Source organism: Hordeum vulgare, chromosome 3H (genome assembly GCF_904849725.1).
Source record: "Hordeum vulgare subsp. vulgare chromosome 3H, MorexV3_pseudomolecules_assembly, whole genome shotgun sequence".
NCBI classification, from domain to species: Eukaryota; Viridiplantae; Streptophyta; class Magnoliopsida; order Poales; family Poaceae; genus Hordeum; species Hordeum vulgare.
Window position 1 is genome coordinate 309,502,170 of NC_058520.1, and position 27,798 is coordinate 309,529,967.

Genomic DNA, 27,798 nt, shown 5'->3' on the forward strand with positions numbered 1-27,798 from the left:
TTGGAGTGACAACTTCTCTTAGAGTGGTTATCACACTCGGAGCCAGAAACCCATTCACCAACATGAGCTTGGTGTCTTCTTCTTGAACTGCTCTTGGTGTACTTGTCCGTCTTTTCCGATTCTCTACCTCTCCGGGAGTGTCTTCGTTCATAATGATCTTCTCTACTCCTTCTCTCTTTGCAAGGTGAATTATCTCTTTAGCTTCATATTCTAGGTGACTCTTCTCTTCGTTTGTGGGGAGCCGAGCACTCATTGGAAAAGTGTTCGGGCTTTCCATAGTTGTAGGAGTTTCTGTCACGACTAGACGAACACTTATCATCATATCTTGAGCTTGAGCTTCTCTCTTTGCCTCTACTCTTGTAGAACTTGTTGAACTTTGTGACCATGACGTTGATCTATTCATTGGTAAAAAGCTTGTCACTTGAAGTAGCGGGAGCATCGACTGAAGCTTTTTAAGCATTGCTTGACTTGTTGTGCAACTTATCTTTGTCTTTGAGAGACATTTCATGAGCAACAATCCTTCCAATGACTTCAGTAGGCTTGAGATCTATGTAGTTGGGCATCATTTGGATTAATGTGCACACGGTGTCGTATCTTCCATCCAAAGCTCTAAGTATTTTCTTGATGATGAATTTGTCGATCATATCTTTGCTTTCTAAGCTGGCAATCTCATTTGTGATGAGAGCTAGCCTAGAGTACATCTCAGCGACTCCTTCACCATCCTTCATCTTGAAGTTGTCAAGCTGAATTTCAAGAACATCCAACTTAGATTCTCTCACAGAATCGGTACCATCGTGCTTATCATACAAAGTATCCCAAATTTCCTTTGCATTCTCAAGAATACTGATCTTGTTGAATTCTTTGGCACACAAGCAGCTGAACCGGATTTCATAGGCTTGAGCACTGAATTGCAGCATCTTCAATTCTTTCGTTATGGCATGATGATTCGGTTCTCTTCCTTCTTCGAGGAAATAACCTTGCACACCAACACGAACAACAACCCAAACGGCGCGATTATAACCAAGAATATGCATTTTCATTTTATGCTTCCAACTAGCCAAATTAGTGTCATCGAAAAATGGACCTCTATGGTGATAATTTCCCTCACTAGATGTCATACTCTCCTAGGTTGTGAAACCAATGCAATGGAGACCCAAGCTCTAATACCACTTTTAGCATCAAAAGTATGTCTAGAGGGGGGTGATTAGACTACTTGACAAGATATAAACTTAGCCTTTTCCCAATTTTTAGTGTGGGCCAGTTTTAGCAACTATGACTTGTCAAGTACACCCTACACATGCATATATAAGAGTATTGCAGCGGAATGTAAAACATGCAAGTGTAAATAGAGGGTAAGGTAGGGAGACCAAACGCAGAGGTTGACACGGCGATTTTTGACATGGTTCCGATAGGTGGCGCTATTGTACATCCATGTTAGTGGAGACTTCAACCCACGGAGGGTAACGGCTGCGAGAGTCCACGTAGGGCTCCACCCATAAAGGGTCCACGAATAAGCGGCCTTGTCCATTCCACCACGCCTTCCGTCCAGACAGGACTAGCCTCGCTCATGGTAGATATTTACGAAGTAGGCGATCTCCTTGCCATTACAAACATCTTCGTCCAAATCCACAACACGGAGTAGGAGGCTCCCAAGCGACACCTAACCAATCTAGGAGGCACCACCCTCCAAAAGGTAATAGATGTGGTAGAACGATGAACTCCTTGCTCTTGTGCTTCTAAAGATAGTCTCCTCAACATTCAATCACTCTCTCTTGGATTTGGTAGTGGTAGGAGAGATTGATCTTGTGGAAAGCAACTTGGGGAGGCTAGAAATCAAGGTTCAAATGGTTGGAATGGAATCTCTTGATCTAGACACATGAGAAGGTGGCTCTTTCTCAGAAAAATGGATATGGAAAGTGTAAGTGTGCTCTGACTATTTCCCCTATAAATGAGAGGTAGGTGGAGGGGTATATATAGGCATCTCCCAAAATCCAACCGTTACAACATTATTAGCCAACTCAGTGACACTGAAATGTTAATCTCGGTGGTACCGAGTTGCACTAAATGTGGCAACTTTGAATTCTCGGTGAGACCGATATATTAATCTTGGTGGTATCGATACAATGACCAAGACTGGTCTTCCAAACTCGGTAAGACCAACTTAAAACTTAGAAATTAAGAAACATGAAATTATCTTAACCGAAAGTTGGTCACCAAATCTCGGTGGCACCGATAGGAATGCTGGTTGTACCGAGATGGTGGGATCGGCATAGGATCTGCCTAAGTGTAAAATGGGTATAGCATAGTGGTAAATGGTGGTCGCACCTGCATATTTGGCTTGGGACAGATATATTTTGCGGGAAAGTGGATGAGTATTTTTGTTGGCTATCTCTAAGCATTTGAGAAACCAATTCATCCTAATACCTCATTCCCTTTTAATACTATTGGCTTTCCTATGGACTCAAAAGTGATTTCTCACAAAGTGTAAAATGAAGAGTCTTCTTGCTTGAAGCTTTAGCCAATCATATTCCTTCATTGCATCAAAGGGGCATCTACACACCATCCCATAGCCAAAGCATCTTTGATATTTTCTAAAATGTACTTGGATAAATTTATTAGTCCAATGATGCATATGTTGTGAATATTACCAAAACCACCTTAGGGGGCAATTGTGCTTTCAAATGAAGACCGTGCCTCCTCTACCTAGGCTTCCCTTTTCCTGTTGCATTCATAATCACTCGCCCCATGTGGGGTGTCACATGTGTAATATACTTTTGTTTTTAATGATTCATGTGTAGGATCGAAACTATGTCTAGAGGGGGGTGATTAAACTACTTGACAAGATAATTTTTTTGCCTTTTCCCAATTTTAGTTGAGAGGCAGCTATTGGAGTTAGAGCAAGTCAAGTACACCCTACACATACACTTCTAAGAGTATAGCAACGAAATATAAAACATGCAAGTGTAAAGTAGAGGAGTAATGTAGGGAGATCAAACACAAGAGGTTGACCCGGTGATTTTTGGCATGGTTCCGATAGGTGGCGCTATCGTACGTCCATGTTTGTTGAGACTTCAACCCATAGAGGGTAACGGCTGCGAGAGTCCACAGAGGGCTCCACCCATGGAGGATCCACAAAGAAGAAGCATTGTCTATTACACCACGGCTTTCGTCCATAGAGGACTAGCCATACTCATGGTAGATCTTCACGAAGTAGGCGATCTCCTTGCCCTTACAAACATCTTGGTTAAACCCCACAACACAAAGTAGGAGGCTCCCAAGCGACACCTGACCAATCTAGGAGGCACCACCCGCCAAAAGGTAATAGATGTGGTAGATCAATGAACTCCTTGCTCTTGTGCTTCTAAACATAGTCTCCTCAACACAAAATCACTCTCTCATAGAATATGCATGGGTAGGAGAGATTAATTTGGTGGAAAGCTGTTAGGGGAGGCTAGAGATCAAGTTTGAAATGATTGGATTGGAATATGTTGGTATCAACACATGAGTAGGTAGTTCTCGCTCACAAAATGGATCTCGCAATAAAGTGTGTGTTCTCAGTTCTTCTCCCACGAATGAGTGGTGGGTGAAGGGGTATATATAGGCAGCGCACAAAATCCACACAAAGTGGAAAACTTGGTAAAACCGAAGTGAAAAACACGATGGTACCGATTAGCACAAAGGTAGAAACTTCTGAATCTCGGTGAGGCCGATATGTGAAACTAGGTGGCACCGAAAAGGTGGCTAACTGTGAGATGGACAAACTCGGTGGCACCGATACTCAAACTCGGAAATTTTGGTTTTGTGTACCAAGGCACCCGAAAGTTGGTCACCGTAAATCGGTAGCACGGATTTGGTGGGAATGGCTAGGGTTTTTGTGTGAGGTCAAACTTGGTGGGTCTGAAATGTGAAAGTTGGTGACACCACATTTTTGTATATCAAATTTAACAGAGTGGATATGTGGGAAAAATGACTGAATATTTTGGTGGCTAACTTTGAGCATTTTGAGCAATCAGTTCATTTTACTACCTCACCCCATTTTAACAGTATTGGCTTTCCTATGGACTCAAAAGTGATTTCTCACAAATATAAAATGGAGAGTCTTCTAGCTTGGAGCTTGAGCCAATATTATTCCTTTCTTGCATCAAGGGGAATCTCCACAGAAGCCTTTAGCCATAACATCTTTTGAACTTTTTTGAAATATACTTGGAAAACATATTAGTCCAATGGTGCATATGTTGTGATCAATTATCAAAACCACCCTAGGGAGCAATTGTGATTTCAATCTCCCCCTTTTTGGTAATTGATGACAACATATAGATCAAAGCTTCGACAAAATATATAATCAATGATTAGCATCGACGCTTTGAGAAGTATGTGAAAAGCAAGAGCTCCCCCTACATTTGTGCATTTTTTAAAATCTGCGTTTGAATGCAAATGCACAATCGATTAGGATGATGGGTCAATATTCCATGTTACATACATCTTGGTCGTGCGCATACAAGATAAGAATGAATAGCAATGGATGAGACACCAACAAGATAAGTGGATGATCATCACATAGATCGCTAAAAGATAATGGTGTAGTATCAATCAAGCAAAGCGTATGATGAAACACAGGTAACGGGATAAAGTCATCCAAAATACTAAAGTTTTTGAAACCAAATGAGAGCAAATAAAATCAAAAGCTCTCTCTCTCTCTCACTCTCTCGAAGTCTATGATCTATACATTTCTCCCCTTTGGCAACAAGTTACCAAAAAGTTCAAAAAGTATAGAACTACTCGTCTCTCTGGGAACGTGATGACGGAGTCGACAAAAGAGCGTCCATGAAGGCATATGTTGAGTGTCCTGGAGCTGGAGGAGTTGATACTGGTGGTTCTTGAGCTGGAGCTGGTGCTCAAGGTGTTGATGCTTGAGCTAAAAATGTGTGTCTTCTCTCTTAAGCAGGAACAACAGTTGATCTAAGCTGAGTGTTGAACCATGTGGTAGTGGGAGGAGGTGACTCTTCTTCTTCATCATCATCTCATCATCTTCATCATCTGAGCGTGCAATCTCCATTGAGTCAACTTCATGTTGAAGCTGTTTGACTATAGTGGTCAACTCAGTAACCTTCACATCCATGTCATGAAACTTTGTTTCCACGACTCTCTCAAGGCTTTTCTGACTTTGCAGTATCTCCTAGATGTTTTTGTCCATGCCTTGGACAGAGCTAACTAGAAATGTCATTTTCTCAGCTTGCATTCTGAGTTGTGGAACTGGTGGTGGCCTATTCCTAGCAGCCTCGGCTTATGCTGCCTCTACTGCCATTCCTACTGCAGCCGAGTTGGGATCATTGTCATACATTACCACTTAATTGTCTTCAAACTCTTGCTGAAAAGGTAGATGGGGACGATCAAGTAGATATACATGCTTGCCTAGCTTGGCATTGATAAGCATCTGAATGTAAGGAGCATATCCACATGATCTCTTCTGATCATCAGCAGTTCTCCAGATATTCTCTACTATCAAGTCCATCACTCTGAATCTGGTGTGGGTGTCCAAAAGGTCCAGCTGGTTGATGGACTGTCCTCTGATTATCTTATTATCACCTGATTTAGGCATCAAGGTGTGTCTCAGAATAGTGTTAGTTGTGGGTATCCCTGCTTGCAAAAAGTACACTCAGCCCATCTTGTGACTAGCCAAATAGTTGTGAGGAATTGGCTTGTACATATTGCCCATAGAGTTGTGACTCTTCTTTGCTTCAGAATACACATTAACATCTCGATCTTCCTGCTTTGGGGCACCAACGATAGTGGCACATTCATCAATCATAGACTCATACTTGTGACCAGTAGTCCAAAGAACCATCTCCACAGAAATGAACAGTTGCGTAAAATTGCATGATCATCTCATCATTCCATGGGGTCACCTCCTTTCCAACAAAATCTTCAATGTCCACTAACCTGAAATTTTCTCGGACATGGGAAAAGAAGTCTTCATTCTCCTTCATATATTCCCTGTCAAAATACCTCATATCACTGACAACAAGACTCTTGTAAAACAATACAGTCTCATACAAATCTTGTTGTTCCTTGGTGTGAAACCTTGTATCAACGACAGTTCTTCTTCTGACAGCATATGGGTCAACAGCTCTCCACTTTCTCAATCCAGCATCCTTTCTCTTCCTCATATCTTCTGCTATAGGGTGAGCAACATTGTGTACTGGCACAGTTGGTTGAAGCTTCTTGAGAATGGGCGCATTCTCATCTTCATCGTCCTCTGGAGCAAAGGTACTGGAAGCACGACCTTTCTCCTTGGCAGCTGCAGGAATGTCCATTGTAGTCCTCTTGGGAGCTGCAACCTTCTTTGCCTTGGATGGAGGCTTAGGAGAAGATTTCATGGCATATGCCATGAGCTTCTTCTTCTTAGGAGGAACTCGGATCTCATCAGGAACTTCTTCTTTAGCGGCTTCTTCGGGGTCTTCATAAATAGAAGTAGGTCTCCCCACAACATGAACTATCCTTTTCCTTGTTGTCTTCACTACAACCTTCTTGACAGGTTCATCACTGGAAAGTGTTGTGCTTCTCCTTACATAAGCAGGTTCTCTCAGATTAGAAGATCGACAATTACCTTCCTGGATGTCTTCCTTCGATCTTTGGAGGAGCTAAAGTTTCCTCTGGCACAAAGTCTGAGTCATCTTCATCAGAACTCATTTTCTTCCTTTATCTGGTGGCTGCTTTGGGCAATCCATGGGAGTTGTAGGATCCATGGTCAGAGTCAGACTTCTATGGACTAGTGTGTGAGTCCATCTCAACACTTGGTTCTCTAAAATCAATCTGACTATCTTCTGAACCAGACATCTCTGACATGCAAGCATAAACTCAGCATCAAACAGAAAAACCTAAAGTAGATATAGGAAAGACAGAAGGGTTGCGCGTCACAAAATTCAGATGTTTTCAAAACAATTAAACAAGAAATCCTTAGTTTTAGCTTTTTGCATATCACATTTCGGTAGCACCGAGTTTGAACTTTCGGAGTCACGGAGACACATGAACTCCTTTACATAAATTTGGTCACCATTTCGGTGGAACCGAAATTGACAACTCGGTTTCACCGAGTTCATTCTCAGGAACCCTAGGTTCAAAATCGGTGGAACCGACTTTTGCAAATCAATGTCACCGAGATGAGGTCTGCGAACAGCTAAACCTAAGAAACTTCTCGTCCACTAATTCTACGGGAACTTCTGGTGGAAGAGGGCTTTGCTTGAGGTGGCTTGAAGATAAAACTTCCCAATGCGTAAGAGTTGGATAGAGGAACATAGAAGGAGATCCAAACCATACCCTAATTCGGCGGTGGTCCGGCTACGGCGGCGATGGCGGTGAGGAATCCTTCGACGGTGATGATTCCCAGCGGCGGAGACGCACGGGGAGTCAAGGGCAACGACCAAGGGTCAGGGGAGACAGCTTAGGGCTTGAAGAAAAATGGCTTTGACGATTGGAAATCGAATATTTAGTCCACTTGAATATATACCCTCACGCAGTCGGTGTCACCGAGATGACAAAATTGGTATCACCAAGTTCCTCTACCTTTTGTTGACAGGGAAACTCGGTGTAACCGAGGTTGTGATTTCGGTGGTACCGAGATGGAAAACCAGATAAGCTTTGTAAATTCACTGGAACCGATTTTGTGAAGTTGGTCTCACCAATATTTTCGAAGAGATTTTGGAAGTCGGCCATTGACGATACGGAACTCCGAGTGCACCTTCATATAGAGGAATCTACAAGTACTTGATCAAGTTTTGCGATGAAGCTTGAATAACACTTGAGATGAGATAGCATAGATAGCTAGAGAAGGGTCCTAGGCATTCTTGTCCATCCAATTGGCAAAAGATAAATCAAGAGCCAAATAACAACAATTGGATGTCCTCGAATGATCACACACATGCAGACCAACATGCTCACAAAATAAGAATAACAGATAAAACATGGTGAACATGCACAAACATCCTAACAGCTATCAAGCACTTGGGCGATGACAAAAGTCATCTATATATGAGTATATTGACATAGGAGCCAAGTAAGAATACTTGATCATCGGTCATACTCATTGTTAAGCACAAGTGGGGTTACCACTTTTACATAAGCATTAATCTATTCATATCCTTAGGAGATGCTTATACTCAAGTCTTAGAGTAAAGCTCCCCCTTGATATGACATCCCTGCTAAGAGGGATCAACTAACCTTGGGTTTTGTTGTAGAAGACTTCAAGTAAGTGAAGTAGTAGTGGATGCTCGAAGTTGGTGAAGATCATCTTGAGTTAGGAGCAATCTTTGTTGTTTTATTACTCTTCTCAGCTACATGGGTTAGTCCCAAAGCACGAGGAACATATGCAAGAATATCTATGGACATGGAGTTAAACACAAATGGGATGATGTCCAAAGATGCATTAATTACCTTGCTCCTTGCTTACCTCTGAGGGAATGTGTGACTCCTTGAACTAATGCATATGGTTGAGGTTGATTGCAAATAGTTTTCGCAAAAATGAATAAGAGTTAATTTCATTGGCGGAGTCACCCCTCAAGAACTTTCTAGTTCTTCCTCTTGGGAATCCACATCAACTTGATGGGGATTCTTGGAGTTGTGGTAGAACTAGATGAGGTAGAGCTAGTAGTGTCCTTGGGAATCCACTTCACCTTGACTTGGGGTTCTTCTTCAAATAGGTCAATGTCATCTTGAAGCTTTCCCTTGACTTTGTGGTCTTGTGGTAGAAGTCCATCTTGTGACCTTGTCCCTTCAGGAGGAGTAGGATCATACTTCTCCTCTTGAGGAACAAACTTGGGAATGGGGTATGGACCTTCTTCCCAATCATCTTCGTTGACGTTGAAGTAGCCAACACCTTGCTTCTTCCAACGTCCTCCATGCTTGCGCACAATTTCCTCAAATTCCTTACTTCCGGAAAGACTCTTGAAGACGCCGCTCTTTATATTCCCTTTCAATAAGTCATTTTCTTGCTCAAGTGTAACTTGGCTAAGAGAATCATTATTGGAATCAATAGAGCTACTACCAACAACATTATTGGATTTAGATTTAGCATTGTTGTTACTAGATGAAGAAACTTTCTTTCCTTTGTTACTAGTGTTCCTAGGTTTAACTTGTGGAACAAAAGTAGACAAGAGTAATCATTTAGCTAAATAAGAAGAATTCGTCTTTCGAAGATCATCATTGATCGCTTTTAGGAACTCATGCTCTTATTCCAAATTGAGCTTCTCGAAGCGTAGCTTCTCACGAGTTCTTGCAATATCTCTATGATCTTCTAGAGTAGTCTCATGAGCTAACTTAAGAGTGTTTAATTCTTGAGTTAGTCATTCAATCTCTTTCTTATCATCATCATTCGATTTATCTTTACTAGCAAGATAATTAGCAAGTTTATTTTTAGTGCAATCACTAGTTCTGTCAAAGAGCAAGTCATCTTCTCCTAACAAGTCATCCTCATCACTATTGAAATCAACATAATCACGGCGTGATACCTTGGGGCCTTTAGCCTTGAAGCAGTTTCCGACTCCCTCATTTGGTGAATCCAATAAGTCATAAGAGTTGGAGGAAACAAGTGCTATGTTGGCAACACCTTCATCTTCACTATAGTCAAAGTTGGAGTGATAGCTTCTCTCGGAGTGGTGATCACACTCATAGCGAGAAACCCATTCACCAACATGAGCTCGATGTCTTCTTCTTGAGCTGCTCTTGGTGTATTTGTCCTTCATCTTCGATTCCTTGCCTCTCCGTGAGTGTCTTCGTTCATAGCAATATTCTCTACTCCTTCTCTCTCTACGAGGTGACTCATCTCTTGAGCTTCGTCTTCGAGGTGACTCTTCTCTTATTTTGTAGGGAGCCAAACACTCATTGGAGTATTGTTCGGGCTTCCCACAATTTTAGCAGTTTCGGTCATGACTAGATGAACGCTTCTCAGCATGTCTTGAGCTTGAGCATCTCTCTTTGCCTCTACTATTGTAGAAATTTATTGAATTGTCTGACAATGAGGCTTATCTCTTCATCGGTGACAAGATTTTCCTTTGAAGTAGCGAGAGTATCACATGACGCTTTGTAAGCACCGCTTGACTTGTTGTGCAGCTCATCTTTGTCCTTGAGTGACATCTCATGAGCGACAATCCTACCAATGTCTTCAGTTGGCTTGAGATCTTTCTAGTTTGGCATCATTTGGATCAATGTGCACATTGTGTCATACTTGCCATCGAGATATCTAAGTATCTTCTTGATGATGAATTTGTCGGTCATCTCTTCGCTTCCTAAACCGGCAATCTCATTGGTGATGAGAGCTAGCCTAGAGTACATTTTATCGACACCTTCACCATCCTTCATCTTGAACTTGTCAAGCTAACTTTGAAGCATATCCAACTTAGATTCTCTGACAGAATCAGTACCTTCGTGCATATCAAACAAAGTATCCCAAATTTATTTTGCATTCTCAAGACGATAGATTTTGTTGAATTCTTTGGGGCATAGATAGTTGAAGATGATGGCGCACGCTTGAGAATTGAGTTGCAACATCTTCAGTTCATCAGTTGTCGCATCACGATCAGGTTCATGTCCTTATCCAAAGAAGTTACCTTGCACACCAACACAAATAACAACCCAAACATGAGGATTAAAACCAAGAATATGCATTTTCATCTTGTGCTTCCAACTAGCAAAATTAGTGCCATCGAAATAAGGACCTCTACGGTGATAATATCCTCCACTAGACGCCATACTCTCCAAGGTTGTTAAACCAATGAAATGGAGACCAAAGCTCTGATACCACTTGTAGGATTGAAAGTGTGTCTAGAGGGGGTGATTAGACTACTTAACAAGATAAATTTTTTGTCTTCTACCAATTTTAGTTGAGAGGCAGCTATGGGAGTAATAGCAAGTCAAGTAAACCCTACAGATGCAGTTCTAAGTGTATAGGAAAGGAATGTAAAACATGAAAGTGTAAAGTAGAGGAGTAAGGTGGGGAGATCAAACGCACGAAGTTCACACGGCGATTTTTGGCATGGTTACAATAGGTGGCGCTATCATATGTCCATGTTAGTGGAGACTTCAACCCATGGAGGGTAACGGCTGCGAGAGTCCACGGAGGGCTCCACCGACGGAGGGTCCACAAAGAAGCGGCATTGTCTATTCCACCACGGCTTCCGTCCATAGAGTACTAGCCTTACTCATGGTAGATCTTCATGAAGTAGGCGATGTCCTTGCCCTTACAAACGTCTTTGTTCAACTCCACAACACGAAGTAGGAGGCTCCCAACCGACACCTAACCAATCTAGGAGGCACCACCCAATAAAATTAATAGATGTGGTAGATCAATGAACTCCTTGCTCTTGTGATTCTAAAGATAGCCTCCTCAACACAAAATCACTGTCTCACAGAATATGCATGGGTATGAGAGATTGATTTGGTGGAAAGCTGTTTGGGGAGGCTAGAGATCAAGTTTCAAATGATTGGATTGGAATATGTTGGTCTCAACACATGAGAGCTGGTTCTGGCAATGAAGTGCGTGTTCTGAGTGCTTCTCCCACGAATGAGAGGTGGGTGAAGGGGTATATATAGGCAGCACGCAAAATCCAACCGTTACACACAAAGTGGCAAACTCGGTGACACCAAAGTGAAACACTCGGTGCTACCGATTAGCACAAAGGTAGCAACTTATGAATCTCGGTCGTACCAAAAAGGTGGCTAACGGTCAAATGGCCAAACTCGGTGGAACCGATACTCAAACTCGGAAATTCTGCTTTTGTGTACCGAGGCACCCGGAAGTTGGTCACTCAAACTTGGTAGCACTGATATGGATTCGGTTGCACCGATTTGGTGGGAATGGCTAGGGTTTCTGTGTGAGGTCAAACTCGATGGGTCCGAAATGTGAAAGTTGGTGACACCGAATTTGTGTATATGGAATTTGACAGAGTGGATATGTGGGAAAAATGACTGGGTATTTTGGTGGCTAACTTTGAGCATTTTGAGCAATCAGTTCATTTTACTACCTCATCCCCTTTTAATAGTATTGGCTTTCCTATGAACTCATAAGTGAGTTCTCACAAATATAAAATGAAGAGTATTCTAGCTTAATGCTTGAGCCAATATTATTCCTTTGTTGCATCAAGGGGCATCTCCACATAAGCCTTTAGCCATAGCATCTTTTGAACTTTTATGAAATATATTTGGAAAACATATTAGTCCAATGATGCATATGTCGTGGTCATTTATCAAAACCACCCTAGGGAGCAATTGTTCTTTCATCATGTATGTCATGCTTGACGTGACTCTGCTCCTCTTGTGAGGCCTTCCGGCGCCCCTCGCATGTTTCCATAGTCCCCCCGAGAGTCCCAGCGGTGCCGCGCCTCAGTGGTTCTTTCCTACCGGGAAACGATGCCTCGGGGGGTAGCCCCCAAGTGCTCCTTACTGCTCGCCCCTGGCTGGCCAGGTTGTCACTCCATGCTGCCTTGGTCGTCCTTCCCGCGCAACCCCCCAAGCGGCTCTCGCCACTGCCCTGCATGGGCACCTCGAAATCCCTGGTGTCGGTCGCGGGCATGAACCTCGCGAGGCCGGTGCCCTCTCAAGGCATAGTGGCAGGCCGATCTCAGGCCGCATCCCACACCACGGGGCCACCACTGGCGCCCTTGGGACTCCCGGGGCCCTCGGGCCCAGCGGCTCGATCCATGGGCACAAGTTTCGGCGCATTTTATTCCGTAGTGAGGAATGGAGTGGTGTGGGCCTTCCTCACCAAAGAATCGTGTGTGACACATGGAAAGCAGCGGGCATCGGACACTCCCGCTTCCCACGTTGCCTTCGTGTCCATTTGGCACCACCTTAAAGCCTGCGCACAGTGCGGGGTCATTATTGTTCCTGTTAGTCTTCCACGAGTGGGGTGCGTGTGAAGCGGTGTACACCTACCGCCCACTCGGTGGCTCCATATAAGGGCGAGCAGGGGGGGCGCACCAACCTTCTCACCCTTGCCTCCCATTTCTGCTCACTATCATTGCGGTGATGGCACCAGCCAAGAGGTTCCTCGCTGCCGAGAGGGAGACGGCAACAAAGAGGGAAATAGGTGTGCAACGATCGGCGGTGGAGATGGGACATCCTCATCCGCATGTCGTGGCGCTTGAGGCGCCTCCCAGGGGATGCGGGCGCTCCTCGCCCGTGGTGCGTGGCGCCCTCAACATCCATGGGAGGGGTGCCATCCGCGGGCGCTGTGGGCCTGGCAGTCGCGGCGGTCGCAGACGGGGCCGGTAGGGCGGCGCACGCGTACGGCCGCCCAAGTCACGAGGTCATTCCACCGATGCGGCCCGCGAGTTCATCATGCGGGTGGAGGGCAGGCCTCGCACCTGGCTCCGGCTTCCGGACTTCTTTGTGGAGGATATGGAGGATCTCGCGCCCCTGGGCCTGTGGCTGGGCCCAGTTGGGAGGCGACGCAGTTCAACTCCCTCGGCTTATTATTCCTGAGGTGCGGGTGGAAGCCGTTTGCCCTCGCTCAAGGATTGCAGGACGGGCACATCCTCCACATCAAATTTTACGGGGCCGCCAAGCTCTTCGTGAAGGTTTTCGGGAGTGCCCGCACACGCCTGGGTTCCTACATGGAGGATAGCAGCGGCGGTTCCTCGAGCACCAATGACAGCGGCCGCATCCCCTCCTTAGGCGGCGGCGTGGGTGACAGCGACTCTGACGGCTCCCTGGGCGCCCGCATGAAGGAGGAGGCGGACTCCGACTGAGCACGCACGTGCCTCTGACATTGGAGTCTCCACCCTAGGTGCTTTGAGGGCTCGTCCTTCTTTTTATTACACCATCCTCCTTTCCTCCAATGCAACACGCTCGCCCCGCGGGGCGTGTAAGAAAGATTATGTATCCCAAACCTTGGATTGAAGGTTGTTCTAGTTTAAAATGAACTTCTCCATGGCATTTTCCACCAATTTCGGATCCAACCCCCAAAGCGTGAGCATTGCGGTCCCTAAGGCATGAGGCCTGCCCCGCGAGGCCTTCCTCGCGAGGCCTCGAGGGCTTGCGAGGACTCGGGGGGAACCCTGTGGGGGAACGCCTCGATGTGACGGTGCACGTCCGCCACCCCATGTCTGGTCGTTGGATAGGGGGTACATCCTGTGACCTTTATGATGTGGCGCATATGCGGGATGTGCCCGCAAGTTGGGGCCCAGCCCCCGGGCCCCAGATGTCGTCACAGCGACCCCAAGCCGAGGCGCCATGCCTAACCCCCATGAGCACGAGGCCCGGGGCAGGCGTGCAGGCACGTGCTGCAATGATGTTTCCTTGCCGCCGTCGTCATCGTCGAGCGAGGTATGGGGCCTCCGCTGGGCACGGTCATGGCAAGGGAAAGATGAACCAAAGGAACTCCGAAAAACCTGAAGACCTAAACTTTCATTGAAAACTCGAGGCTAACTTGTTCACGAGCCCAAAAAGGGGACGCGGTTGCCGCATCAACACAGATCAGCCTGGCGGGCTCACTCACAGGTCAAAAAGAAAGGCGAATTAAAAAGGTTGCTGCATTCAATACGGGTCAACCTTAGAAAGAAGGTGGTTGCCGTATTCAGTACGTGCCAACCTTAAAAGAAGGGTGCGACTCGCGAGGCATCTTTTCCGAGCGATCACATGCAATACGCAAGGGCTTCCACTATGGCATGGGCATAGTCGCGGTTCGGCGGTCATTCCGCCAGCGTAGAGCATAGGAACTTCTACTTGGACGTGGAAGGTCCATCCACCACGGCCATGACGCGAATCATCATGGGGTTACACATAAGAGGCTTGGGCGTTTACAGCCCCCTCGTTATTACATGAGAGGGTTACGGGCAACGATAGCACGCGGACACCCCACAAGTCTGAGGAGTTCCTAACCCGGTCTTCACGTGCGCTCCTGGGGCCCTAGCATGAGTGTCGTTCACACCCCGCGTACCCCTAGGAGCACCGTTGCGTTACACCGAGGCCCAAGCATGAGTGTCGTTCACATTCCGCATGTCTGAGGGAGCACGTCATCAGGAGGGTCGTCGGGTGGAGCCGCGTGGCTCCAGTCCAAATCTGAATTACTCCTTCTCCGCCTCACGCATGACGGATTGTCGAGAGGGCGCGACACTAAGGACCTTGGCGAGATGGCTAACACGGGTGGCCAGCCCGCAAGCCAGATATCGGTCACTTAGATTTCTTGGCGCTATGAGGACGAATCCTGGAGAGACGTCGTGTCTTGCCCCTCTCGATTGATCCGTCATGTGGCGGTCGCTGAGGCGTGTCATCCCTCGGTGGCGTTGGAGCATCAAAGCTTAAAGTCCAAACAAACCATACCATCTCAAGTGAAGCTTAATCGGACCTTTGTATATTCGGAAAATACCTGCTTGAGGCGAGACAAAGTACTTAGTACCGCCCAGGTCAGGCAACCCAAAAAATCACCTCGTGGCCATGCTGTCGCGGATGCATTGGGCCTCTTCGTGACACGCATTGCCGAGGCCCGCCTCGACGGAAGGGGGAGACTATCCCCCAAAGCTTCAGCACCTCGCGAGGACGACTCCTGAGGCATAGAGGGATCGTGGGGCCCAGCCCCGCACCAAGCGCCCGTGCTCTTACGCTCTGCTGTTCGCCGGACCTTGGATGACGATACCCCATGCCCACGGCATGTCGCGCCATGCTCGTAGGCTAAGGTGGTCCTCCCCATGGATCAGGCGACCCCCAGGTGGGAGCCAGTATGCCCGGCCCGACGACAGCGTCGGGTGTGGCCTCCAATGCCGGGGTGAAGCGTGTGCTAGTTGATGGCGCGAGGCGCACGGCGCCTATGCGTGTAGTGGCTCTTCCTAGTCTGTGGAGGCGAGCATGGGCCCGATGTCGGGCCGCGTGCATCTCTCAGGAAAATTCGCCCGCTCGGCAGTCCCCTGTGTCATGGGCATGCGCATCGCATTGAGCGTGGAGCTCCCTACTGTCCTTTTCGGGCGCGCCCATGTCGGGGCCGGACGGGGGCCCCACACTGGCCACCGGGGCCCGGAGGAGCAAGAGCATGGCGTCGTACGCGTCTTTCCCAAGCCTCCCGAGCTAAGACCTAGGCGGGTTGCCACGAGGTGGTGATGGCGATCCGCCGCCTGGACCACCCCCCGCTTCTGGCGCCAGGGGACGAAGCAGGGTGCAGAGCATGAAGGCCCTGCTGGCGATGACGACGTGCTCGTTGATGTGGTCTGCCAAGCATTGTACCCTCTGTCGGTCTAGCAGTGGTGGAGCAACTCGCCGGCCATGACTAGCGCCTTCAGATCTCCCATGCGAACATCGGCCATGGTGTCCGCCGTGGGGGGCGCGGCGTAGCGGCCGTTCTGCCATGCCTGGGGCCACAGCGGGCATTGGTGCCAGTAGGCATCGACGGCAGCAGTGGTCACGACACTGGCGGGCCATTAGTGGCCACCCGACACTGAGCTCCCGGGGGCACGCGTAGCGGGTGTCGAACATGGAGTTTGTGAAGTCTGGGCGAAACTGGAGTGGGAGAGCGGCTGCGCAACCCAACCTGGTGCACCAAGTGTCGGAATCGGGGCTTCGCGGACCCAAGGAAAGGTTCCAATACTGAGGTGTGCTCGCTCTCCTACCTTGTTCTACCTCACGGCTTCACAACAGCTCTACGGTAGCACGAGTTAGGGACACAAACTAAAACACGCTGCAGTTACCCAGGTTCGGGCCACCTTCCGGTGTAACACCCTACTACTACTTGTGGTGGGATTGCTGGACGTGGAACACAAGTACAATGATGGATTCTAGCCCTATCCCGGGGATGAGGTTGGATCCTCTCTATGAAGGTCGGGCCTCTCCTATATATTGACCTTGGTCCTATTCCCCTGAAAACATTGGCGGGGAGGGTTGCCACAACGACCATCTCGAAAGGAGATAGGACTGCAGTCCGCCCTAACCAAGGTGGACTTTGCTTGGAAAGGCTTTTCTTCATGACGCGTTGGTGGGCTCGGGGATGACCTCCATCCTGCGGGGCCTCCAGTATTATTCTCCTTGCACCGAAAAGGAAACCCTTGGGGGTCGCTTCGGGAGCACACCAACCGTTCTCGCTTACTTAGCACAGAATGGGAAAAACCCCCATACGCAATCGTTGGCACCACTCCTGCATCGCTTGCGCCGCCTCCCTCACCCATGTGGAGGAGACATGTCATGGGACCCGGCCAAGTCGCCTTCAACGGACTCACTCCATGGGGGCCTCAGGGGAAAACCTCACGATGAGTGCCTTCCTGAGGCCCTTGGCGAAGATCTTCAAACGCTCACCTCGCGAGGGTTCTCCTTGTCGGGCTCGCTGATGGGCCAATCCAGGCTTATCCCACCTCGCCACGTACAGGGTCGTAGGACAACGGGCCAGGGTACCCCCGGTCCCACGGGCCCGACAAGAAGGTCGATCGCAATCACAAGTGGGTAAACCATCGGTTTGGTGCAATTGTGCGTGATCTGACTATGACGCATAATGTTGTGCAGAAGAATCACTATTATCTTCAGGAAATCTTCGATCACACATGACCATTCTATCTCATCTCAAGACTCCTGAAAAACTCAAGGAGATGGAATTTCAGCAAGACTTTGATTGGTCATGGCCGCCCAAGAAGAAATTCAAGAAGGTTCAAGTTCTTGTGCTGGTGACTAGTTCATTTTCTTCATCGCACTTGATGGATGAAGTTGATGATCTTGATGACACTGTTGCCGGTCCTTCAGTGAGAAACAACTCCGATAATGCTGGAGCTCCTCCACCACCAACAAGTTGAAATTGCTCAATGGCGTTAGTCCTTAGTTTCGTCCCTTTCCGTCACTTGAAAACAAAGAGGGAGAAATATGAGTTAGTATTCAAGCGGGTCTACATTATGGGCTATATTTTTGTTAAGTTGCAACTCTCATTGTTCTGAAGTGTTTGGCTATATGAGTTGTAAACTTATGCCCGGTGGTGGTCTGATAGTTTTTAACCGTATTCTTTGCATGCTTATTCCTGATGTTGATTAATGCACGCATGCTGAAATTCGTTAGACACCACTTTCCATCATGCATTTCAATTTACTCATGATATATGTTAAATGCATGCATGGATTACAAGATATAGGGGATATCTCCATGGCATAAACCTACAATGTGCATTTGCAGTCCACAACAAATTCTTCAAATATGCACATCTTCAGGGGGAGTTTCTCTATATCTTGCAGTCAAATTACTCAAGCTATGTACTTACACTTTATATATTTATCCCCGTTGAAAAGCTAACCTATTTTTCATCAATCACCAAAAGGGGGAGATTGTAAGTGCATCTAGTGCCGCTTAGTGATTTTGGTGTATTGTGGACCTATAGATTAAGAGACTAATGTGTTTGTGAGTGCACACAGGCTCTGTAAGTCACTGGGGAGTTTGAGCTATTCGAAAAACATCGACCCCTAAAAATGAATGTCTTCAAGTGAAGACTTTGATAATTCCTCGAAGACTTTGAAAGCCAGGAAATTGGCGTGTCCTTGAAGATATTGATGCGAGGCCTTTGAAGCGTGAAACTTTTGTTTTTGTAGTTTCATTTCCTTTCTTTTGATCCATAGGAACACCGTACTGTTAAACGGGCTCGAGGTAATACTAAAGAAACATTTCCAAGTGATGCTCGTCTCAAAGCCTACACATACCCGATCCTTCAAGTGAAGCCTTTAGAAATCTTTTACAGTTTAGTCAATTTCTTCAGTGACAGAGACGACGATCTTCTGGTCCCTAAGGAAATTGCTCTAGCTAAGGAGGTAGGTTTTCGTCAATGTGAATTACCTACAAGTGAGGAATATGAGAGACATGAGGAATTTCATAGCTTGAAAGTTCCGACGGTTGTTGTGTTGTGCGCCAGCTGTCATCAAACCTTACCCACATAACAGTCATATCATTGGGGAATTTATGTCAAATCATGTCAGGATTGCACCCCAACTATAAATAGCCGCTACCCCACAATCACTAGCTGGTTGGATGCTCCGAGAGAGAACTTGACACTTGTCATTTGAGAGCAACCCATTCCTCAAAGACTTTAAAAGAAAATCATCAGTGAGGAAAAACCCCAAACACCGACACCAAAACCCCAAACCCCAAAGTGATTGAGCATCAATGAAAAGATTATTCATGTGTGGAACCAACACTTGTTAACTTTGAAGATTGTGCATCTTCGAGACGGTTAGGCGTCACTGGTCCAGAACATCCAGCAGTAAATTGTGGATTGCCAGGTGACCTAGTTTGTAAGGGTTTGGAAGTATGCCGTCAAGACTTACCACGAGTGTTGGGTGAGGATTTTGTGTCCTTAGCTCAAGGAGAATACGGTAAAGACTTAGTGTCCTTGGACTGTGTGTCCTTTGGTTTGAATACCAAGTCGCTCCAAACCAGACGTACGGCTGTCACATCAGTTCGAAGTGGGTCATCAAATCACTTTCTTCACCGAGTATTTGGTTCTATTCCTGATATAAGTGTTGATGAAACTAATGTTGGAATTGTGCCCTAGAGGCAATAATAAATGTATAGTTATTATTATAATTCCTGTATCAAGATAATAGTTTATTATCCATGCTATAATTGTATTGAATGAAGACTCATTTACATGTGTGGATACATAGACAAAACACCATCCCTAGCATGCCTCTAGTTGGCTAGCCAGTTGATCGATGATAGTCAGTGTCTTCTGATTATGAACAAGGTGTTGTTGCTTGATAACTGGATCACGTCATTGGGAGAATCACGTGATGGACTAGACCCAAACTAATAGACGTAGCATGTTGATCGTGTCATTTTGTTGCTACTGTTTTCTGCGTGTCAAGTATTTATTCCTATGACCATGAGATCATATAACTCACTGACACCGGAGGAATGCTTTGTGTGTATCAAACGTCGCAACGTAACTGGGTGACTATAAAGATGCTCTACAGGTATCTCCGAAGGTGTTAGTTGAGTTAGTATGGATCAAGACTGGGATTTGTCACTCCGTATGACGGAGAGGTATCTCGGGGCCCACTCGGTAATACAACATCACACACAAGCCTTGCAAGCAATGTAACTTAGTGTAAGTTGCGGGATCTTGTATTACGGAACGAGTAAAGAGACTTGCCGGTAAACGAGATTGAAATAGGTATGCGGATACTGACGATCGAATCTCGGGCAAGTAACATACCGAAGGACAAAGGGAATGACATACGGGATTATACAAATCCTTGGCACTGAGGTTCAAACGATAAGATCTTCGTAGAATATGTAGGATCCAATATGGGCATCCAGGTCCCGCTATTGGATATTGACCGAGGAGTCTCTCGGGTCATGTCTACATAGTTCTCGAACCCGCAGGGTCTGCACACTTAAGGTTCGACGTTGTTTTATGCGTATTTGAGTTATATGGTTGGTTACCGAATGTTGTTCGGAGTCCCGGATGAGATCACGGACGTCACGAGGGTTTCCGGAATGGTCCGGAAACGAAGATTGATATATAGGATGACCTCATTTGATTACCGGAAGGTTTTCGGAGTTACCGGGAATGTGTCGGGAATGACGAATGGGTTCCGGGAGTTCACCGGAGGGGGGCAACCCACTCCGGGGAAGCCCATAGGTATTTGTGGGGTCACACCAGCCCTTAGTGGGCTGGTGAGACAGCCCACCAAATCCTATGCGCCAAGGAAGAGAAAATATCAAAGGAAAGAAAAAAAAGGAGAGGTGGGAAAGGGGAAGGACTCCCTCCCACCAAACCAAGTAGGACTCGATTTGGGGGGGGGAGAGTCCTCCCCCCTGGCTCGGCCGACCCCTTGGGGTTCCCTTGGACCCCAAGGCAAGGTCCCCCTCCCTCCTCCTATATATATGGGGCTTTTAGGGCAGATTTGAGACGACTTTCTCACGGCTGCCCGACCACATACCTCCATAGTTTTTCCTCTAGATCGCGTTTCGGCGGAGCTCGGGCGGAGCCCTGCTGAGACGAGATCATCACCAACCTCCGGGGCGCCGTCACGCTGCCGGAGAACTCTTCTACCTCTCCATCTCTCTTGCTGGATCAAGAAGGCCGAGATCATCGTCGAGCTGTACGTGTGCTGAACGCGGAGGTGCCGTCCGTTCGGTACTAGATCGTGGGACTGATCGCGGGATTGTTCGCGGGGCGGATCGAGGGACGTGAGGACGTTCCACTACATCAACCGCGATCTCTAATCGCTTCTGCTGTACAATCTACAAGGGTACGTAGATCACTCATCCCCTCTCGTAGATGGACATCACCATGATAGGTCTTCGTGCGCGTAGGAAAATTTTTGTTTCCCATGCGACGTTCCCCAACAGTGGCATCATGAGCTAGGTTCATGCGTAGATGTCTTCTCGAGTAGAACACAAAAGGTTTTGTGGGCGGTGATGTGCGTTTTGCTGCCCTCCTTAGTCTTTTCTTGATTCCGCGGTATTGTTGGATGGAAGCGGCTTGGACCGACATTACTCGTACGCTTACGAGAGACTGGTTTCATCGTTACGAGTAACCCCCTTTGCTCAAAGATGACTGGCAAGTGACGGTTTCTCCAACTTTAGTTGAATCGGATTTGACCGAGGAGGTCCTTGGATGAGGTTAAATAGCAACTCATATATCTCCGTTGTGGTGTTTGCGTAAGTAAGATGCGATCCTACTAGATACCCTTGGTCACCACGTAAAACATGCAACAACAAAATTAGAGGACGTCTAACTTGTTTTTGCAGGGTATGATTGTGATGTGATATGGCCAAACGATGTGATGTGATATATTGGATGTATGAGATGATCATGTTGTAATAGAAATATCGACTTGCATGTCGATGGTACGACAACCGGCAGGAGCCATAGGGTTGTCTTTATACTAACATATGTGCTTGCAGATGCGTTTACTATTTTGCTAGGATGTAGCTTTAGTAGTGATAGCATAAGTAGCACGACAACCCCGATGGCGACACGTTGATGGAGATCATGATGATGGAGATCATGGTGTGGCGCCGGTGACAAGAAGATCGTGCCGGTGCTTTGGTGATGGAGATCAAGAAGCACGTAATGATGGCCATATCATGTCACTTATGAATTGCATGTGATGTTAATCCTTTTATGCACCTTGTTTTGCTTAAAACGACGGTAGCATTATGAGGTGATCTCTCACTAAAATTTCAAGACGAAATTGTATTCTCCCCGACTGTGCACCGTTGCTACAGTTCGTCGTTTCGAGACACCACGTGATGATCGGGTGTGATAGACTCAACGTTCACATACAACGGGTGCAAAACAGTTGCGCACGCGGAACACTCGGGTTAAGCTTGACGAGCCTAGCATGTGCAGACATGGCCTCGGAACACATGAGACCGAAAGGTCGATCATGAATCATATAGTTGATATGATTAGCATAGGGATGTTTACCACTGAAACTACTCTCGACTCACGTGATGATCGGACTTGGGATAGTGTAAGTGGATCATGAACCACTCAAATGACTAGAGAGATGTACTTTTTGAGTGGGAGTTTAGCATATAATTTGATTAAGTTGAACTCTAATTATCTTGAACATAGTCTAAAGTCCACTTTGTATATATTTGTGTTGTAGATCATGGCTCACGCAAGTGTCATCCTGAATTTTAATACATTCCTAGAGAAAGCTAAGTTGAAAGATGATGGAAGCAACTTTGTAGACTGGGCTCGTAATCTTAGGCTAATCTTACAAGCTGGAAAGAAGGATTATGTCCTTAATGCTGCGCTAGGAGATGAACCACCCGCTACGGCTGATCAGGATGTTAAGAACGCTTGGCTAGCACGTAAGGAGGACTACTCAATAGTTCAATGTGCAGTCTTGTATGGCTTAGAGCCGGGACTTCAACGTCGCTTTGAGCGTCATGGAGCATTTGAGATGTTCCAGGAGTTGAAGTTTATCTTTCAGAAGAACGCCCGGATCGAGAGGTATGAGACCTCCGATAAATTCTATGCCTGCAAGATGGAGGAAAGCTCGTCTGTCAGTGAACATGTGCTCAAGATGTCTGGGTACTCAAACCGTCTAGCTGAACTAGGGATTGAACTCCCGCAAGAAGCTATCACTGATAGAATCCTCCAATCACTACCGCCAAGCTATAAAGGCTTTGTGTTGAACTACAACATGCAAGGGATGAACAAGTCTCCCGGCGAGTTGTTTGCGATGCTGAAAGTCGCAGAGTCTGAACTCCGTAAAGAGCATCAAGTGTTGATGGTCAGCAAGACCACTAGTTTCAAGAGAAACGGCAAAGGCAAGAAGGGCAATTCAAAGAAGAGCGGCAAGCCTGTTGCCAATCCGCTGAAGAAACCCAAAGCTGGACCTAAGCCTGAAACAGAGTGCTTCTATTGCAAGGGTATGGGTCACTGGAAGCGCAATTGCCCCAAGTATCTGGCAGATAAGAAGGCGGGCAAAGAAAAATCAGGTATATTTGATATACATGTTATTGATGTGTACTTAACCAGCTCTCATAGTAGTGCCTGGGTATTCGATACCGGTTCTGTTGCTCACATTTGCAACTCGAAGCAGGAACTGCGGAATAGACGAAGGCTGGCGAAAGACAAAGTGACGATGCGCGTAGGAAACGGTTCCAAGGTTGATGCAATCGCCGTCGGCACCGTGTCACTTCAACTACCATCGGGATTAGTGATGAACTTAAATCATTGTTATTTAGTGCCTGCGTTGAGCATGAACATTATATCTGGATCTTGTTTATTGCGAGACGGTTACTCTTTTAAGTCTGAGAATAATGGTTGTTCTATTTCTATGAGTAACATCTTTTATGGTCATGCACCAAATGTGAGAGGATTGTTCATATTGAATCTCGATAGCGATACGCATATACATAACATTGAGACCAAAAGAGTTAGAGTAAACAATGATAGCGCCATATTTTTGTGGCACTGCCGCTTAGGTCATATTGGTGTAAAGCGCATGAAGAAACTTCATGCCGATGGACTTTTGGAGTCACTTGACTTTGATTCACTTGACACGTGCGAACCATGCCTCATGGGCAAGATGACTAAAACTCCGTTCTCCGGAACAATGGAGCGTGCAAGTGACTTGTTGGAAATCATACATACCGATGTGTGTGGTCCAATGAGCGTGGAGGCACGCGGCGGATATCGTTATTTTCTCACCTTCACTGACGATTTGAGTAGATATGGTTATGTCTACTTAATGAAGCACAAGTCTGAAACATTTGAAAAGTTCAAGCAATTTCAGAGTGAAGTAGAAAATCATCGTAACAAGAAGATCAAGTTCCTACGGTCTGATCGTGGGGGTGAATATCTGAGTTTCGAGTTTGGTACTCACTTAAGACAATGTGGAATTGTTTCGCAGTTGACACCGCCTGGAACACCACAGCGTAATGGTGTGTCCGAACGTCGTAATCGTACTTTATTAGAAATGGTGCGATCTATGATGTCTCTTACTGATTTGCCGTTATCGTTTTGGGGTTATGCATTACAAACAGCTGCATTCACTTTAAATAGGGCACCATCGAAATCCGTTGAGACGACACCATACGAACTGTGGTATGGCAAAAGACCAAAGTTGTCGTTTCTTAAAGTTTGGGGATGTGATGCTTATGTCAAAAAGCTTCAGCCTGAAAAGCTGGAACCCAAAGCGGAAAGATGCGTCTTCATAGGTTACCCAAAAGAGACAGTTGGGTACACCTTCTATCTCAAATCCGAAGGCAAAGTGTTTGTTGCTAAGAACGGAACTTTTCTCGAGAAGGAGTTTCTCTCGAGAGAATTGAGTGGGAGGAAGATAGAACTTGACGAGGTTGTCGAACCTCTCATCCCTCTGGATGGTGGCGCAGGGCAAGGGGAAACCCCTGTGATTGCGACGCCGGTTGAGGAGGAAGTTAATGATGATGATCATGAAACTCCAGTTCAAGTTTCTGTTGAACCACGCAGGTCGACGAGATCACGCGCTGCTCCAGAGTGGTACGGTAATCCCGTCTTGACAATCATGTTGTTAGACAACAATGAACCTGCAAGTTATGAAGAAGCAATGGTGGGCCCAGATTCCAACAAATGGCTAGAAGCCATGAAATCCGAGATAGGATCCATGTATGAGAACAAAGTATGGACTTTGGAGATACTACCTGAGGGCCGCAAGGCTATTCAGAACAAATGGATCTTTAAGAAGAAGACGGACGCTGACGGTAATGTGACCGTTTATAAAGCTCGACTTGTGGCAAAGAGTTTTTCACAAGTTCCAGGAATTGACTACGATGAGACTTTCTCTCCCGTAGCGATGCTTAAGTCCGTCAGAATCATGTTAGCAATAGCTGCATTTTTCGATTATGAAATTTGGCAGATGGATGTCAAAACGGCGTTCCTTAACGGTTTCCTTAAGGAAGAGTTGTATATGATGCAGCCCGAAGGTTTTGTCGATCCTAAAAATGCTGACAAGGTGTGCAAGCTCCAGCGATCCATTTATGGACTGGTGCAAGCATCTCGGAGTTGGAACAAACGCTTTGATGAGGTGATCAAAGCATTTGGGTTTATACAAGTGGTTGGAGAATCTTGTATTTACAAGAAAGTGAGTGGGAGCTCTGTGGCGTTTCTAATATTATATGTGGATGACATATTGCTGATTGGAAACAACGTAGAGCTTTTGGAGAGCATAAAAGGTTACTTGAATAAAAGTTTCTCTATGAAGGACCTAGGAGAAGCTGCTTACATTCTAGGCATTAAGATCTATAGGGATAGATCAAAACGCCTGATAGGGCTTTCACAAAGCACATACCTTGATAAAGTTTTGAAAAGGTTCAAAATGGAACAATCCAAGAAAGGGTTCTTGCCAGTGTGACAAGGTACGAGATTGAGTAAGACTCAGTGCCCAGCAACTGATGAAGATAGAGAGCATATGCGCTCCGTCCCCTATGCTTCAGCCATAGGCTCTATCATGTATGCGATGCTGTGCACTAGACCGGATGTTAGCCTGGCCATAAGTATGGCAGGCAGGTTCCAGAGTAATCCAGGAGTGGATCACTGGACGGCGGTCAAGAATATCCTGAAGTACCTGAAAAGGACTAAGGAGATGTTTCTCGTGTATGGAGGTGACGAAGAGCTCGCCGTAAAAGGTTACGTCGATGCAAGCTTTGACACAGATCCGGACGACTCTAAGTCGCAAACCGGATACGTATTTATTCTTAATGGGGGTGCAGTAAGCTGGTGCAGTTCCAAGCAAAGCGTCGTAGCAGATTCTACATGTGAAGCGGAGTACATGGCTTCCTCGGAGGCGGCTAAGGAGGGTGTCTGGATGAAGCAGTTCATGACGGATCTTGGAGTGGTGCCAAGTGCACTGGATCCAATAACCTTGTTCTGTGACAACACCGGTGCCATTGCCTTAGCAAAGGAACCAAGGTTTCACAAGAAGACCAGACACATCAAACGACGCTTCAACCTCATCCGCGACTACGTCGAGGAGGAGGACGTAAATATATGCAAAGTGCACACGGATCTGAATGTAGCAGACCCGCTGACTAAACCTCTTCCACGGCCAAAACATGATCGACACCAGAACTGTATGGGTGTTAGATTTATTACAATGTAATTCACATGGTGATGTGAGGGCTAGATTATTGACTCTAGTGCAAGTGGGAGACTGTTGGAATTGTGCCCTAGAGGCAATAATAAATGTATAGTTATTATTATAATTCCTGTATCAAGATAATAGTTTATTATCCATGCTATAATTGTATTGAATGAAGACTCATTTACATGTGTGGATACATAGACAAAACACCATCCCTAGCATGCCTCTAGTTGGCTAGCCAGTTGATCGATGATAGTCAGTGTCTTCTGATTATGAACAAGGTGTTGTTGCTTGATAACTGGATCACGTCATTGGGAGAATCACGTGATGGACTAGACCCAAACTAATAGACGTAGCATGTTGATCGTGTCATTTTGTTGCTACTGTTTTCTGCGTGTCAAGTATTTATTCCTATGACCATGAGATCATATAACTCACTGACACCGGAGGAATGCTTTGTGTGTATCAAACGTCGCAACGTAACTGGGTGACTATAAAGATGCTCTACAGGTATCTCCGAAGGTGTTAGTTGAGTTAGTATGGATCAAGACTGGGATTTGTCACTCCGTATGACGGAGAGGTATCTCGGGGCCCACTCGGTAATACAACATCACACACAAGCCTTGCAAGCAATGTAACTTAGTGTAAGTTGCGGGATCTTGTATTACGGAACGAGTAAAGAGACTTGCCGGTAAACGAGATTGAAATAGGTATGCGGATACTGACGATCGAATCTCGGGCAAGTAACATACCGAAGGACAAAGGGAATGACATACGGGATTATACGAATCCTTGGCACTGAGGTTCAAACGATAAGATCTTCGTAGAATATGTAGGATCCAATATGGGCATCCAGGTCCCGCTATTGGATATTGACCGAGGAGTCTCTCGGGTCATGTCTACATAGTTCTCGAACCCGCAGGGTCTGCACACTTAAGGTTCGACGTTGTTTTATGCGTATTTGAGTTATATGGTTGGTTACCGAATGTTGTTCGGAGTCCCGGATGAGATCACGGACGTCACGAGGGTTTCCGGAATGGTCCGGAAACGAAGATTGATATATAGGATGACCTCATTTGATTACCGGAAGGTTTTCGGAGTTACCGGGAATGTGCCGGGAATGACGAATGGGTTCCGGGAGTTCACCGGAGGGGGGCAACCCACTCTGGGGAAGGCCATAGGTATTTGTGGGGTCACACCAGCCCTTAGTGGGCTGGTGAGACAGCCCACCAAATCCTATGCGCCAAGGAAGAGAAAATATCAAAGG